Consider the following 17907-nt stretch of genomic DNA (forward strand, 5'->3'; position numbering starts at 1 on the left):
AGGAGCCAAAACCCCTTCTCTCAGGCTGATTTGAGACAAATGCAAATTTCCTTTGTGCTTCCGTGGATGCATATTTTTATTATATAGTAGCTTCCAAAGAACATTTGAGATTTATGAATATTAGCAAATTGCTTTGGGAACATTGGATATAAGGTAGTTCAGAAGCAGAAGGTTTTATAAAAAATAGTTGAAATTTTATATGTCTAGTATACACTTATCTCTTGTCTATCAGAACTGTTCTTTTGCAGACTGGATTGCCTTACTATCACACTTCTGACATGAACAAATGGTTTCAAAACCATTCATGTCAGGTCAAGATGGTGAGAACAGCAGATAGACATGAGAACTAGGACTGTATAAACAACATACTCCCATCACCAGACTAACACAGGTCCAGAGAAGAGGCAGCATCATTCTCGCTGCTCAGACATTGCCAGCGTGCTATTCCCCCCCTTCCCCGGTGTGAGAGAATTGACTGCAACTGTTTATTTTCAACACATGGTTGATATCTTTGTCTGTCTGTCTGTAGATCAGCTGTGCCTTGTTAGGGACTTGACTCATGAGTCCTGAGAATCTTGCTCAACCTTTCATCTCCCTGCCATGTAACTGTGGTTTGTTAGAAATAACTGAGAAAAAATGTAAACTTACTGAAATGACTAAGAAGTCTATAGTGAGTGTCAAAGGAGAGAGGGGATGGTCTGAATCGAGGGTGTATGTAAGAGATTAGTCCATGCCTTCTGAGATATATTTATAATATCTCTCTAGATGGAGAAAGAAAAACTTAACAGTTGGATTTGCCCTTTGTGAAATGTAAGAAAGGATATTTCAGCCTGACCAATTCCTCTTAATCTTGAGATTTCTCTTTGTACTGTGCAAAGGCATGAGTGTAGTATTCCCAGCTCTGTATAATCCCAGAATATACCCATACGTTACATAAAAAACCCCTTGGCTATATATATAGCATATGCCATATTTATGTGAGAGAACATACGTAGTTCAGTTTTAAGAGGCTGTAGAGACCCTGATGCAGCTAATGGAAACATAGCAACAATGGGAAGGAAATTTGAGAGGTTTGTACTTTCTCCAGTAGAACCTTATCACTGATCATCCTGTTCAGCATTGCTTTAATGAATCCTAAAGAGAAAATGCTCTTTGTTTTTGAAGTTTTTGAAGTGTGAAGAAGTCATAGCTCTCGGGTGAAGTTGCTGTGATCCTTATGTAAAATACATTTTTACATGGAGGAAAATGTTACTGTTTTTCTGGACAATCTGCAGACTGTAGAGTGCTTTTGATGGTTTCAGGTGACTATTAGCACTTACGTCCACTCCACACGAGTTACTCAAGGGTCTCAATAGAAATTATATGTATCATGTTTTTTGGATATGCCTTCACTGAATCATAGTGTGCTGCTGCTACTGCTCTGCTCTCCTGCTAAACCAGGAAGATTCCATCTGCAGATCAGCCAAGTTTTCAAAGTACTGACAGTGTCCATAGTCAGGACAGAATTATCAGAAAGTATGGATTTTTCCTTAGGGTTTTTTGAAATGGAACTGTATTTATTATCTTGCTATTGTCAAAAGTGTTTCAGCTGGTTTTGGTTTCTAGTCATATCACAGTTGTAAAGTGAGGGTTGTTTTCAATAGCTGGCAGTGAGTTATAAAACATTTTGGCCTACCATTTCTCCTTTCTTAACTGTTTAAATAATGGACAAAAATTATAAATATGCTTTATAAATCTGTGTCATCAAAATGATGTCATACACAAACTTGGTGAGTTGAAGAACAGCATCTATTTAACCACCCAATACCATTATTTTTTTACAGAGACTTTTAGATATGAAAGTATACTCAAAGCATATGTAAATAAATGATATTTACAAAGGGAAAGTTAAAATGTATGCCTTTTCTCCTCTGTTAGGATTTTCTGGAGAACTCTACCATGACCAGCATAGCTATGTCACTCATTAGTATGTGCAGAATGTCACCCTCCCTCAGATATTTTCTAGGAGAAACTGTTGAAAGGTTTGGGTTACCCTCCATTAATAACACTGGAAGAACAAATGGCTGAAATATGCTGACGGTTGTGCCAATGCAAAGGTGTAAAAAAAGAATGAAAATTTTGTCCCATTCTTGTTGAAATATTAAATTAGATTAAGACCAACATTTGATTTGGCTTTGTAGATAGCAAGAAAAATGAATGACCATTTAATTATTTTTCTGTGTGAAATTTGACTTGACCATAATTTGGTAACTTGAAGGGCTATGTGGCATTATGTCTACAAAAGCAATAGAAAGGACACATGAGTATAGGAAGTTGCTGGGAAAAAGAGTATAATGATAGCAGGAAAAAAAAGCATATCACAGCTTCAAAACAGATGGAGTCCTCTAAGGAAGCTGTCTGAACATGGCCTGGGAACTATAAATTGCATTTAGAAGATACAGCTTTTGCTGCAGATGGCAGGTTCCCTGTTAGAAGGTGAAAGCCAGAACAGGACTATGTGGCGTGCAGAGAACTGCAGTGAATGTGCCTAACATCTTGTGTTTGACATACAGCAAAATTGAAGCTGGAATATGAATTCAAAAGGCTAGTTAGTGTACAAGTTCAGAACATGAAATCTGTCATAGTGTTCGGAAATCCAGCAACTTGCTTTCAGGCATAGAAAATGTTAATTAAATACAAAGGCAGAATAAATTTGTGGCCATAAACCCGAAATAAGGCATTAACTTTGAATGTAATTTTCAATCACTCTTACACTGAAATATGACAGAAAAGCCCTCTCTCTCTTCCCATGTGCCCAGCTGGTGTCAGAGTCACCAGGTCAAAAAGCAGTGGTTTCTGTCTGGGCCTGTTACACCATATTATTTTACTGTCACATTTGACCTGGACCTGATTTCAGTGGAATAAATGAGAGTTTTGCCTTTGACTGGGACTCCTGCTCTAGGAAATGATCCCTATATCTTAGGAAAAAAAACCCCTGAAGTTACCCCATCCCATAGACTGTCAGGGCAGGACTTGTCTCATCTAATTATGATAGAGGTGTCTGTGCTTGAGTTATTTGTCTAGGATTCTTGGAGCCAATGCAAATTTAAACAACATGGTTGTGAAGTACGAAAAGTAAGTTACCTCATCCAAAAAAATATTACTATATAGTCAGAGAACTGTACCTTTTTTGGCCTTTCATTGTATTGGCTTTGTCTCCAATAACTATGAAGGAAACACATACACCACTACACCGCAATTACAGGAGGTGATAAAAATAAAAGGAGTGCCTGCTTCTGCTTCGTCTGAATGGCTGCCTTATCACTGCAGGTAGGAGGCAAAGTTTTGGTATATCTGCAGTTAATGACTCTTCTGTCTCCAAAATGTAATTTGTCAGTTAATGGGAAATACTAATATGGCTTTAATCAAGAAGGGAAGGGAGATGTTTAGCTAAAACTTAAAACATTATTTCATGGCGTAATTACATTTTTATGTATTAATAGTTTTATTTCTCTTGTTTAATATATGTGTCTAAATTTCTAGGGTGACATTTCTTTAAAAAGGTAAGGCCACCAAAACTGAAGGCTTTATTTTCAGTACTAGTCTTTGTGTAGAGCAAAGTGATAGTCGTTCTCTGGAAGTGTATTTAAAGACATGCTAAACAGATGGCTTTGTAAGATAACTAAAATCAGAGGGAATGAAAGGATATTAGTGGAGCAGAATTAGGTAAGACTGGGTATGATTCCTTCAGTACATGTGGTATATGTGAAGTCAAAGAATTAACTAGGAAGAGTGGCCCAAGGATCTTTGTCCAAAGTTTTACAATGCAGATTTTTTTGTATCTCAAGTGAGTTTTTACTGCTTTATTTCCGTATACCGGCCTTTGCTCCTTCTGAATCTGTGAAATCCATCTAATGGTGCAGGAAACAATCTGCTAATGTCCATTTTAAGTTACTGGAGGCATTGAGTCATTATCAGTGATTTGCTACCCTTTATACTTTAGTCAGCTGTTTAAACCCAGAAATGCAAACTCTGACCTAACATTCTTGGTGATTCCTGGTAAATATTCAGTGCTGTTCATTTAAAACAGCAACATCAACTGAGAAATCAAGAAATGAAGCACCATTACACAAAGTTCAAAAACTGAAAACCAGTTTAGCATGGGTTTTCTGATCATTGGTAGGAATGACCTTCCTGGGTCAGGTACTTCAATGTATCAGGTTATATGAATAGAGCATCAATAAAAGGCCACTGCATAGAATATTTCATGGGAGTAAAGTGTGTGGTGTTACCAGTTGTTAAATGACTTTTTTCCTTGTGTACATGTGAAAGTCATTCTCTTATACACAAGGGCTGTGCAAATCATGCATACTTAGAATAAGCATGAAAGGAAGCATCTGGATTGGGCATTGATCAATGTATTTGAATTTTAAAGGCTTTTCACTGATTTACTAAGCTGTGTCTTGGATTGATCTGCTGCTCCCTTACCATTGTCAATAGGGTAAGGGTTGTATGTGGGTTTCCCTACCAATATTCAGTCCCTCTGTACTTTTTCATTACCTCATTTAGATGACCTACACTTTGCAGTTACTAGGTTACAAGGGATGAATTTGTGGAGCATGGTATATGCTGTAATTCGGAGTTTTGAAACGAGGGTTGTGGAGTCTTACTCACTGTTCACAGTTAAGTGATGGGTGTGGATAACTGTTGAAAAAGAATAATTTCTTCAATGAGAAAGAAAAAAGCTCCATAACTGGATTCTTATGATTCAGTAACTTTTCTTATGTACAATAGCTGTCACAGCGTGCAGACAAGAATGGGCAAAAATCTTGAGCTGGAGGCACTGAGAATACAGGAATCTTTGCACCACCTAATAGGAACCTGAATGAGATGCCTAAGCGAGAAGAGTCGTTTTCTTAGGCTCTTTCCATAACGGGTGAAGAGAGAGGTACCTCTGAAACGCAAATCAAAGCAGAAGCACATTTGCCTTCTCAAATAATTTCTCTTTACCTTGACAGACAATTTAGGAAGCCTGGGCAGATTACTTAATTTAGGCCGGTAAGTTAGGTGACTGAGGTTCAGTGATACTAATGACCCTCTGTAAACCCGGTGAGGGAACTCCTTGGTGCAATTCTAGTGTAAAGAATCCTACAGGCAAAAAGCAGGTGAGTGAAATCAAATACACAAGTCCATCTTGCTCTAGATCATTTCACACTCAGGTATGCTAATACAAAGAAGTGTGTTTAAGTGAGTCAGTCCTACAAAATGCCAAAGCTTGCCTGAAGATGATCCAAGAAAAATGAGAAGCCAGCCCATAATGTCCATTACAGATTACAGACTCCTTTCTAAATCTTTTGTTACAAGTGTATAACACCTTTCTACACTGCTTTCTGTTCAAACATACCCTAAGCTTATCCAGCCTCCAACTGTTAGTCATTCAAAGACAAATTAAAACAAGCAAAACCACCTGTATTTTGAGGTGCTTACAGAAGAAGTATTTTGTCTTCATTCTGCACCAGGCACTAGCAAACTGTGATGGCTGCTGTATCATGCTACACATGCAGAGCTGTGCATGGGAAGTAGAGGCTTTAAGGATTGTTTCGTAGTCATAAGAAGTCCATAAAACAAAAAAACCCAACACAAACAAGTAAAGAAGCAGAACCCTCATCATAATGAAAAGAACCTAGTTGCACTGAAAATGATCACCATCTCCAAGAAGACATCATGAAAAAATTTTCAGATATGCTCAGATGGTAAATTTTGGATGTTTCAAAATTATTTTATTGTTGAATTGCATGACTGACTCCTTCTTAAAAGTTGATTTAACCTCTTCACCACTGAACAATCTGTAATACTTTCCCTTGCAATTTGTTCTTTTGTGTTTCCCAACACAACTAACACATACTATTTAACAAAAAAAGTCTTTCTTAAAGGTTATATGTCACTTTAAAACTTGTTGAGGGTACTACTGTGGTAATGTTGCTGATTATATTTAGTCAGCAAAGTGTGTCTTAAGCCATTCAGACACAGTAAGGATGAAAGGCTGTCCTAATGTTATCTCCTTTTTTCTTTAGAGGAACTGATGTGTTTCTTTTTTATGGACATTTTTATTGCAGCAGGGAATTTCTCCACCCCAATTTTACAGGGCAGCAATAAATGTTCAGCAGCTGGGATTCTTGCAGCAATATGAAGAAAGTCTTTCTTAACATTTTTGTCTTTCTAACAGCAGTTACAAAATGGTAACTTTAATTTCTTAAATAATGGATGAATTTATGTGTGGGGCATTGTTTTTGTTTTTAAAAACATTGATGATGAATATTTTTCCCGGGTACGTTTCTCTCCTGAAGTTTACAGTAAGCTGGAAAACTGCTATGCAGATTGTTGCCTCGGCATTGTGGTGTGAGGATTGATTAGGTGGAATAATGTTACTGGAGCAGCTGGATCAATAAAGTGCACATACGGTGCCTATGTAATAAATAAACACACTGTTTTATGAAATAATGGCAGTTTTAACAACACGTTAAAACATTCGCAAAACAAATAGTAGGTCAAATTTAGTGCAACAGTGTATCACGGTGGAGGAGATAAAATTTACCATCCCATCCACTGTAAACCTGCAGAGGGAACAGGACTGCTGGGTCAGAAAGGCCTGGCTGCCGTGACCCTTCAGGAGGAGAGTGGTGTGTATATAGCTTCCAAAAACTGTAATGTGTGCATCTCAGTACAGCTTTACTGTAGAACCTTGCAGCATGTAAAACACTATGTAGTGTATGGATTATTCCTCCTTATTTTATTAAGGAATATCTAAATGTCTTCCACTATTTACATGAGAAAGAGCAACTTTCAGATGAATGTGAACTCACTTTTGGACAAATGGTGACTGAAGAGCAGGTCTGGAGAACACCTCAGTTCCTCTTAGAATTATTTTCAGCTGAACCAATAGTGTAACATACTGTTTTAAATGTAAAAACCACATATAACCTAGACTGTAAAGATACAGTAATATTAAAGGTTAGCTAGGTTTTCAAATGGAGTGAACACAAGGCGATATGTCCTGCGAACTCTTAATGCATTAATTTACACTTAGACACAACAGCATAGCTGGTCTACACTGGATGAAAAGAACAAGTTAGTTAATATGTTCTAACAAGATCCTGCTATCGTAGCCTGGACAAGGTCTATCAGTACTTGTCAGTCACTTTATTCAGGTTGCTTATCTAATACAGATCACCTCTGACAGTTGTATGTAAATCCGACACTAGATTCTCTCCGGAAGATCTCTCCAGCAACTGAGATCAGTGTCTGCGTTACAGCATTACATAGTCATCCCTTAATATAACATTGGAAATATGGAATAAGTGTTCGAAAAAAGGAAATAAGGAAACCAATCCTAGCAGTGACTACCATACTTTCTCTTTAATAGTGAATTTGATTGGTTTTTTAGTATAGCTATTTCAATATTTGGATAATTTGAGAAAATTTTCAATTACAAGTAATACACTTTTTTTCTGATAATATTGTAGCTGAATATGGGAAATAATGCACTACAAAGAGTATTCTTTATTTGTTTGTTATTTCCCCCCCCTCCCCAGTTCCTCTCCAGCTAACCCACTGGTTTAGTGATTAGCACCAGAGCCTTTCACACAGTGTTTTGAGCTCAGTTCCCTGGCTGCAGTTCACTCAACCTTGACGTAAATCTCCAATAAGTACTTTGTGAGAGGTTAGCCTTTTGTGCAGGGTGTGTGAGAAATCCTGCCTGACCAGGTTTGTTACAGAAACCAGTGTCAAATTGCCTTGCCCCAAGTGTTTGAATATGAAAGAGGGGGATGGGGGTTGGGGTAATCATGCAAAAAACCACTCTCGCTCTCCACTTCCAAGAGGCTAATTGTTTGCAAAAAACCCCAGTATTCGTAGTCGTGATGTTTTAGTGTGGATCTGCCTATGTCTGGCACTGTCAAGTGAGCCTGTGATGATTTACAGTCAGCAGGTAGAGCAGCAAGTATGTCATTCATAGAATCTGCCTTCTGTGTCTTGCTTGTTGAGGCTGGTTGCTTTTAATTTAATATCTATTTGATCGTGCTATTTGCCTTAGGTGATCAACAACCTTTCATGTAAATCCTAGCCAATCTTATAAAACTAATGGAGAAGAAAAAAAAACACACCAAAACACTAGCACTCTAGTCATGCATTCGCTGTTGATGTCAGCCGTGTCATAGGAAGGCAGATAAGGTATGCAACCCTCCCTTTTTATATGGAACATCTCCTCCCTTCTTTACGTTTTTGTTGGTTTTTGCTTTTTTTTTCTTAAGAAAGTTACATCCTTTGCAAATGGAAACAATACATTATTTTATTACCTCAGGGCCTTGTACATGAAAAGCCCGTTGAAATCTCTTTGCCATTCTTCCATATCACGTAAAAGTGGGTTGTTCCCAAATAGATTTAAAATTCAACATCTGTGTTCATCTGTTTCTGTTAGCAACCTTCACATTAATTGCAATTACGCATTAGAAGAGGTCTGTTGGATTAACTCTTTCATTCATGGGAATTAGATCCAAAGAGGTTTGCATAAATACTTTGGGTTTGAGGCTGGGGGCTGCTGGAATACATTTTGACAGGTCACCCAGCTTATCAGGGTATGACAGTAAATGACAGCAATATTGCTTAAAGGGAACAGGGACTTCAGGTTCACAAAACCAGGCAATGCAGAATCTGTAGTGTGGGGCAAAAAGGTGCCTCTGCAGCTAAGCAGGGCAGGGAAATCAAATTCTTCAAAAGGGAAACGTTGCACAGAGGCTTGTTGTGTTTTATTTAATGGGTCCGCTGACTTCAGAGACTCTGGCTTGAAGGTTTTGGAGGGAGAGAAGGGATCAGGAGGGAGGAGAAAGTGCAGGAAAGAAGAGGGAGAGTCCTCCAGTTTTGCCAAGTATTGTGTTCAGTTGGATTAAAACAATGAGAAAGACAAGACTTTAAAGGCCATTATTTCCTTATTGCTAATTACCTGCAAGCTCCTTGACAGGGAGGTGCAATCTGAATTTAAGCCAGTGAGTAAAATACAAAAATCAGAGCACTGTCAGTTGTCTTATGTTCCTGAAGAAGCTAATGTCAGTCGGTGTTGATCCATGTAGATTATCTTCATGCATGTTTTCATCTTTCCTTTCTGTGCTTTGATTATACATTAAAAAAATAAAGTGCTTATCTTGGTGAATTCCAGTAAAAATTTAGTTACAATGCTTTCAAGACCACTTTGCATTTTGTTAAACAACTTCTAAGCACGAAATAATCTTGAAATCAAGTGTGTTGCTCCAGGCTTTTAAGATACAATTTTTCATAATGGTTATCAGTATCATCGTTATAAAAAACCCTCACCTTACAGTGAGGGAACACTTAGGCAGTATGATTTGGCAGTCAAAAACAGAAAACGACAAAGTTAAAATTTTCTGGTGCCCCTTCAGAGTTAGGAAGCTGGTAGTCCTTAGCTGCCTGGTATTTCTAAAATAGGCAGTAGTATGGAGTCTGATGCACAGTTTCACAGTTGTGTTGTCAGCCTCCCCCCATGAGGTGTGCCGTTGGCTTGATAGTATTTGCTCTGAATTCCTCGTGGATCTAAGGTAGCCGCAGCATATAACACAGTTTCTTTTGCTTGCATAATTTATTAGCTCAGACCCCAACTCCACTTACCCATAAGATGTAAATAACCCCACTGAATTGTATTCAGTCATCAGGATCTCGTTGCAGGGTCAATGCCCTGCTTGCAAGAGAGCTGGGAAGCAAGATCATATATGTTTTTAAAATCCTCTTCCTTTTGATGTGGGACTTTTGTCTTTAAACTGTTGGCTAATTGCCATTCTATTATCTGACACTGGTATATTTGCCTTTTATATAGCTCTGTTACCGCTGCCTATATTAGTTTTACTTCCCTTCTGAAGACCCTTGCTTGTTTTCATTGTTGTTTCTGTGTAGGGAGAGGGCTTTCATTGGTGCCTACATCTTAGGTTCTCCCCCCCCCCCCCGCCCCCCCCTCCCCCGCCAATTGCTTCTTTTTCACTTCCCCATCTTTTAAAACTGCCTAATTAATTATTAGTAATGCAAAAATGCATTAACACCTAGCCCCACTCTTTTCCTCATTTGCCCCGTATCATGCAGTCACAGCCCCTGCTGGGTTAGCTACTACTCCAAGTCAGAGTACATAGTTCTTGGAACAATAGCAATTACAATAAATTGTAATTAAAACTATCATGGTTCTGAAGAAAAATAAGTAGACATTGCCTGATTGTTTGCAATAGGTCAAATAATTTAAAGCTTTTTGCTGACCACAGCAGCAAAATTTCAGATGAAAATTGTCTTATTTACTCACTGATCAGATAATGAATGTAGTATCTGATGTCCAACTTGACTACCTTTCCAAAGCTAAGAGCATTTTTTCCTGAATGCAAGCTGCCAGTGTGGACATAAGCATGTGCTTTGGAAATCTGCTTGGAATGAGCTGTTAATCCCTGGTTGCAGTTGTGACTGTTAACGCTATTATCCGGGCATTTAGAAGAGAGCACTAGAAAAGGGCTTCCTCAGTAGATCTTCTGGGTCCTGTTCTTGCCTGTCTTTCAGCATATCACAGTTGCCATATGTATCTGTTCGCTTGTCTAATAAATACTTCATATTGTGAGACTGCGGTGTTAAACATCATCATCTACACATCAATAACTCTTATAGATGGAACGGCATGGAACATTTTCAGATCAGGCTTTTCAACAGAATAAAACCTACCAACCAGATTGTTTACAGCAACTTCAGATTTTCCTCCACTATGTTATTGTAAAAATAATACAATTTTTGCACTTAATTTTGTAGTCTTGAAGTGAAGCTGCTGTATAAGTCCAGAAATACCATTACTATAAAACACCTGCAATAAATACAAATTTAAAGTGTGACATGGGGAAACAAACTCTACAACTCAGACAGAGTTATAAAGCAGGCATGTTTATTCCGGCTGGGGTGCAACGGGATTTCTTCACAAAGCTTGCACACCGTCTCTGGCAAGTAGCCAAATATTTATTACAACAAAATATACGTATTCATTAGGAAGGGCTGGGTTATTACAATTAGTTCGGGGAATAGGTGTGATTATTGTAATTATTCAAGGGGAGAAGTACTTGATCTTCTTCACAGTGTCCGCTCGCTCCAGGGCACGCGTTGTTAAGCAAAATCCAGATGTCTCCTTCCTAAAGCGGCAAGATCATCGTCTCTAGATAGCATCTCTGAGTCCTTTTGTTCAAGTTTAAGTTTGCCTAAGTGCCCATTCAGGGCTTTGCTTCTGCTATCGGTGAGTTGTCCTTTTAATTCGTACCCCCGGGCTACCTGCTACTTTCTTACCATAGCCAATCCCCAAGCTATCTGGTAAGCTACACTGAATCCACAGAACAAGTTTGGACAAGCAGGATTCTTAGACAATGTTCAGAAATCATCATACGTTTCTATAAGTAAATAATTTGCAAGGAAAGCGGTCATTTCTCTGTATCAGTGCATAAAATGTGTATGATGAGGCATGCTAATTTACAAAAGATTCTGCTTTATCAGAAAAGGAGAGGAATTAGGCAAGAAGATGCTAATGTGTGACTAACTTAAACTTACTCATCACCCTTGCAATAAATCTTTTTCCATTACCAGTTTAAGATTTCAAGCCAGGACTGTTGAACTATTGAAATCATCCACAGTCCAAAGAAGAGCTATTAATTAACCCCAGTGTCTGATGTGGTGAGAGCTTGGCTATTGACAGCTGTCATCTCAGGACGTTGCTGCTGTTAGTTTTCAGCATGAGGCAGAATGGGATTCACCTGAGGTTTGTCACAGGGAGAAGGAAGATGGTTGGCGTGAAAGGCTCAGATGTGCCACTCTGACCCATGATCGCTTTATTGTACATTAGATGGGAATTTCTTTGACGTAAGACATGTCTCAACTGAAGGCTGCTGAACTTTGCTTAAAATGAGGAGTGTGGTTAATTCCAGTGCTGCCTAATGTTAGTACAGAATTTTAAAGCCATTTTCTTTAACTGTGATATTTATGGTGTCCCAACCAGGGATTTGTTCCCCTCTGAGCTGGTTTGTAAAGCAGTGCCACAAACCATGGAATTCATTGTGGCATGACGGCATTTAAAACCTCAGTCAAACCTTGTTCAGTATCTGTAATGTTCTCTATTCTGAGCCTAAAGAACAACTCAGCGCTGTGACTAAAGATAAATAGTGCAATATTGTCAACATCCTGTAGATGTTAGGCTGCAACTGTGCAAAATCATTAGGTTGGTCACTTACTGGTACCTTAATGTTGGGTCTGGTGGTGAGCTTTAGGGACTACTTTAGAGATGAGTTTCTTTTATGTTGCACTGCGGTTTATGCAGTCTGCATAATTATGTCAGCCAAGTCTTTTGGGTAGGTTTTTCCTAGGAATAGGAGAGGTTATTTTTGTGTTTAATTTATTTTTCCCCAATTGTGTTCAGAAGAGTTTGTTTTCGCTATTTCATATGCAGGGCGTGACAGGGCTTGAACTGGCTGGTGGACCTTCCTACATCTTTGTATTTTCAGCAACCACCGTGAAATCACCCAGACTTTTAAACTCAAAAATTTCACCCACCTATAGCATTTTTTCTTTAAAACAAGCAAACAGACTGGCAAACCAAACAGGAGAGACAACTCCAGCAGATTTCTCTCTGGTATACCAGTCCTACCTCATTCATGAATGGGTGCCAGTATTAAAACTTGCTAATGAAAATATGAGCTGTGCAACTGTGGTATTGGCTGTCTAATAAGAAGTTCAGTTTAATGGTATTGAATGGGTAGGCAAGGGAAGGAAAGCTTGGTGTTCTCTTCAGAATGACTGTGCTGTGCATAGCTACTGAGTATTTGAATTGATCACATTCTTCCTTCCCCTGCCCTGTTTGTATCCCTGAAGCTTAGGTTTCAGTATGTTTTCAGAGTGCACAGTATTAACTGACCTTGTCTTTGAGCAACCACTAAATTTGCATTGCATTTACTGATGGTAAAAGAACAATCCTAAGAGTAAATTTGTAAGGCCCTGTTACTGATTTTTATCACAATTTACAGAAATCAGGGGGCTTGATGAACTTACTTTAAATTTTGATCCAGGTGAAGCAAACCATAACCCCAGTGTTCAAATTTTTTAGATGAGTGCTTTTGGCAGTTTGAAATAACCAGATTTCTTCACTCCTAGCAATTGCTAGATAATGGTGCTCAGGATTTAGAGACTGACAGAACTGAAAGCCAGGATGTGCTCTGTAAGGCAGGCATCCATAGCACTGAGGATCGAACTGAGGTATTGTATCTGCAAAATTAATCTAGCAAATCCCTTTTTTATCACTATATAAGCATTCTAGGCAAAGTCCCCTGTATTCTTAAACAAAGGAAGCTACTACTTTTGCTAACAGTAATCCACTTTTTTGGGAAACTTTCAGCTTTTTTTTTAATGAACAGAACACTTTTATTTACAATTTGTGAGACTCTCACTAAATTGGGCTCTATGCATGTCTATCCAGCTGATTTGTCACAGATGGTTATTCACCATTTCTAAAGCTGTGTAGGGTAACAAAAATAGATAGCACAATACAGGCATAATAATATGTACAGTGCTTGCTCATTGCAGGGCCTCACCACTAATGTATATAAATACCTACTGCAATTGAGCATGACATTTGTAGAGGGATCAACTCCAAAAACATATTGAGTGTACACACTCTAATTTCTCTTTATATGTCCCTCAAGGTGAAGATAGATGTTGCGGTCTGTCAGCCTATCATCACTCCAAGTACTTTCCTCACCTTATGTGCTCTGTTTCTTTCACCTGTGAATGCATGTTATTTTTTAAAATTTCTATTAGAGATTAAAATCTTTTAAAGGGGGATCGTTCTGTATCTCTTAGGGACAGACACTCAGCTGCATCTCTACATAGGAACAAGTCTACTTCTGAAGGCATACATGCACCACCATAGGAATGAAACTTCCGATCTTTTTTCCTAAAATTTTTTTTCCGTAAATGTGTGACTCTTACCAATTTTTTACTGAAGGTGATATATTTCTGAAATATTACAATAAGCTTTGTAGTGGCTTCCTTTCAGATAGGCACTGAAAGGTCTGGTGAATTTAAGCCATTAATTGTTTTTTCCTATTTCATCCACAAAAACTGGTCTTTCTCAGTTTGTTTGATAACTCTATATCCAGTAATAGGTACATATAGTTACAGGAACAGACCCACCTTATTTTATTTGTATTCTTATTTTATATGTATTAGCAAAACAAAGAGAGGACTTCTTAGGATGTGCTAAAGGATGGTGATACCCTCTTTGTGAACCTTTCTAGGTGAACTGCTTAACTCCGTACATACTCAGCTCTTCACTTTTTTTACATCATGTCAAGATTTCCCTTTATATCATTTGACCAGATTTGCTATAAAAAGAATGGGAGTCTAAGCAGATTTAAGTAGTTCTGTTTTACAAGATTAGCTGCAGTGCAAGTGCAGTGGTCTTGCATTTATGAAATTGTTAAAAGGCAAAAAAAAGAATAGCTGGAAAACAAGATAAAGGAACTATTTTTAATGAGGCAGTTCTCTAGGTCTTCGTTTTTGTTCTTTTTTTTTTTTTTTTTTTTTTTTTTTTAAATGAATGTAAGAAAGTAGGGTACTTCTGGCTATTGTGAACAGAAAATTTTACCATGACTTCTGGTCATTCCATATGTACTTTGTTTGTTTTCCTCTTACTACTCTTTGATACAGAATAGTTTCTTCCTGTCTTTCATTAAACTGATGATGCTTTGTACCCCTGTGCTCATATATAAAAGATCTGTAGCAAGAAAAGAAGTCATGCTTAACACATCTGATAGTATTTCCACATTCATATGAAAGCTCTGAAAATCCTTGATAGTTTATTAGATAGTTATGTGGGGGAGGAGTCCCTTCACACTGAAAAGGTTATTGTTGATGAAGTAGGTATTAAAGGGACTGACTTGTACATCTGCACTGCATCAATTTAGGCATGGATAACTGGGTAACCAAAACCTGCTGGACTTAGTTGAAAAATTAGTTATTGTCTAAATGTCATATGCTGCCAATTCAATACCACAGAAAAGATTTAAAAAAAAAAAAGGAAAAAAGATAAGAATGTAGATACAAAGATTTTTTATGTGGAGTAAGACTTTTAACCTACTACTCTTGTATTCTTTTAGCTTTTTCATTCTCTTTATTATTTGCTCCAAAATCACATCAGCTGAGCAAATGTCATGTGAGATACTGTATGGGTTAATCAGTAATAGCATGCAAACACCTATTACCTATCTGGGCACGGTGCTTGAGTGTGCATTGCAGAAGAAATGTCAGGCTGCTTTGGAAGCTTCCTTTTCTCAAATTTTTTCACTGAAACAGCAGGGTATCTGCCCATTTCTAAATATAGTGACTGTTCTTTTATTAAAGATTGAGTAAAAATAATTATTTCCTTCTCCACCTTGCCCATTTCTTTCAGAGATTATTTTAGATTCACACTATCTTCTCAGTAGTGTTTTGGGGAGATCAAACTAAGTATTGCTGGATAATTGAATTTATATTATGCTACCTTTGATCTTGAGTTTGGACATCTGATCTGATGGGGAATGTGATTATCAGCAGAAAGCTACAAGAGGGTAACCTGTGACAACTTATCTAGGTTGATTTGCTTTTCTTCCAGAAATCACTAAAAGCAGGAGTGTTACCACAGGTTTCAGATTTGTCATGTTTTTTTTATTCGTGTAGAAAGAATGAGTGATTATATCAGTATAAACTGAAAACTGTGTATGTTGATAGGTGCTATCCTCTGTCATTTCCTTGCTGAAGGACCTAACACTTCCCCTTCCTAATCCTAAACATCTTCAGCATCCCCGTTCTACCAGACTGCTTGTGAATGTGAGTGCCAGAAAAGCTATGCTATGGCTTGGGTAGGGAAGCAGAAGACAACTTTCAGAGAGGTCAGCAGGTGGGATTTCACTGTAGGCTGAGCTGGACCTGTATCAGGTGCCCTGTAGCATCAGCTTCACAAGTGCCTCCTGGACTGCACATGGAGCACTCCACTCTTCCCTGAGCCACGTTTCCTTTTGCTGTCTCTGGTAAATGGTATGTGATTGTCTTTCACATTCTGACAAAAAGCATTGTTGCAAATCATCAAATCTTCCTTTGCTACTGAGCTTAGTATTGGCTAATGAACCAGAAGAACTTGTAGTTCCAGTATGAGTGGTTTGATGCTGCTGGTACGCTTTTCTTGTGGCTTTGTGTTCCCCCCCCTCCCCCATCATCTGGGGGTGGAGATTGTTTGTTTCTTTAACTGGCATATTATGATAATAGAATCAAGAGATAAGATTTAATCAAGGTACATAATATAAATACATAATAAAACAGTAAAACATGTAAATAAGACCCTATTGGTACCCTGGCTTTTTGAACTGTTCTTTATGGTGTGTTTTCATATGATGTAAGTGTAATGTTCTTGTTCTTGGTAGAACTTCTGAAGGGAAGATTTTAAATTCCCCTTTTCTCAAGCTAAGGTTATGTTTCATGTTAAACAAGAAAAGTGAAATGAGATTGCTATCTGTTGAATGAAGAATGAGACTGCATTCAGCTATTTTCTTATCACTCTGTGATTTTGCTTATATACACTGGAATGAGATATATCAATTATAACTCACATCTATCACTGCCAGCAGCCATACTGCACATTTCAGAGCCCTCATATAGACTGTTCCTTCTACAGTTAACTACCAGGTTGGACTGTTGGCCAAGACATGAGGGGCAGGGTGAAAGGGAGAAGAACAAAACCAATCTCCAACCAAAGGCTTAGCAGCAAGAGCTCTAGATTGTGTTCTGTTCCTCCTAAACTCTTGTAAAGCCCTTGTCTTGAATGAGCATGTTCCCTGTCCCTTATGACAGAAAGGGATGTGGAAACAATTACTCAACATGAGTCATAAAAGAGATAAACCCTGAAAGATAGACAAAAAAATGTTTATCCTGTGCTGAGCCACATTAGCCCAAGGCTGTGAAGTCTTATTTCCATGTCATGCCCTGGTTCTGAACTGTTTGTCTGAGGCCCTTTTGCAGACAGCTGCTGAAAGTAAAAGGTCACAGTGCAGAAGCTTTGAAGAACCTGCTCCAGCCATTTAAAAGTCACCAAAAGAAATAGGGATCCCGTCTGTCTAATTTGTTAGGAGAATTAAGCTTCCTGGTGTAGCATCTTCAGTAGTAGTGAGAGGTTTTTTTGACAAGCTGATGCCATGACATACTTGCCTCTAATTTAGTTGATTAAGAGTGACTATATTAAGAAAGATTGTTTTTTCTGCCACTGTTGTAAATGTAGTGATCTTAGCCCAGATTTTTTTTTTTTTTTTAACAATTAGCCTTGTTCTCACTGTGGAGAATTAAGAAAAATTGCTAATCATTAAGGAAATGTCAGCCTGTCCTGAGAGTTGGAAAAATGTGGGGTTTTTTGTCCAAGGCTGAAAACATACCAGAAGAGTGGTTCTTTTTACAGCTTTCTGTGTGGCATCCTACCTTTAATTTCAAAGAATGACTAAGTCATTGTGGATTAGGCTTCCCACTCTTGACAGTTATTTGGAGAAGTTTTCTTTATGATGATAAAGAAAACCTACTGAGAGTCTCCTTCATAATGTGTCAGTACCTAAGCAACCCACCTGCTATGTGCTTTTTGCTCTGCTTCTGTGTCTTCTGCAATTTCCAGTCTGGTAAAAGAATGTTTTTTCTTACTCTTAAACAAAACAAAACAAAACAAAAAAGGGGGGTGGTGTTTAAGTTTCTCTACCTAATATAAAGGTTTAAAAAAACCTAAGGATTGGATGAATTTTCCCTAAATGTTTTGAAAATGTTCGTTAGTTGGGAACATGCCTGACTGCTTAA

The 17907-nt window shown here is 38.1% G+C and overlaps 1 protein-coding gene across 3 annotated transcripts in view; it reads left to right on the top strand.

Moving 5' to 3' along the window:
* TRPS1 (transcriptional repressor GATA binding 1) overlaps positions 1-17907 on the top strand; it is a 218133-nt gene that overhangs the window by 78570 nt on the left and 121656 nt on the right. The gene's annotated exons all lie outside the window — the stretch shown is intronic.

This window comes from Athene noctua, chromosome 2, assembly GCF_965140245.1.
Source record: "Athene noctua chromosome 2, bAthNoc1.hap1.1, whole genome shotgun sequence".
Taxonomy (NCBI): domain Eukaryota; kingdom Metazoa; phylum Chordata; class Aves; order Strigiformes; family Strigidae; genus Athene; species Athene noctua.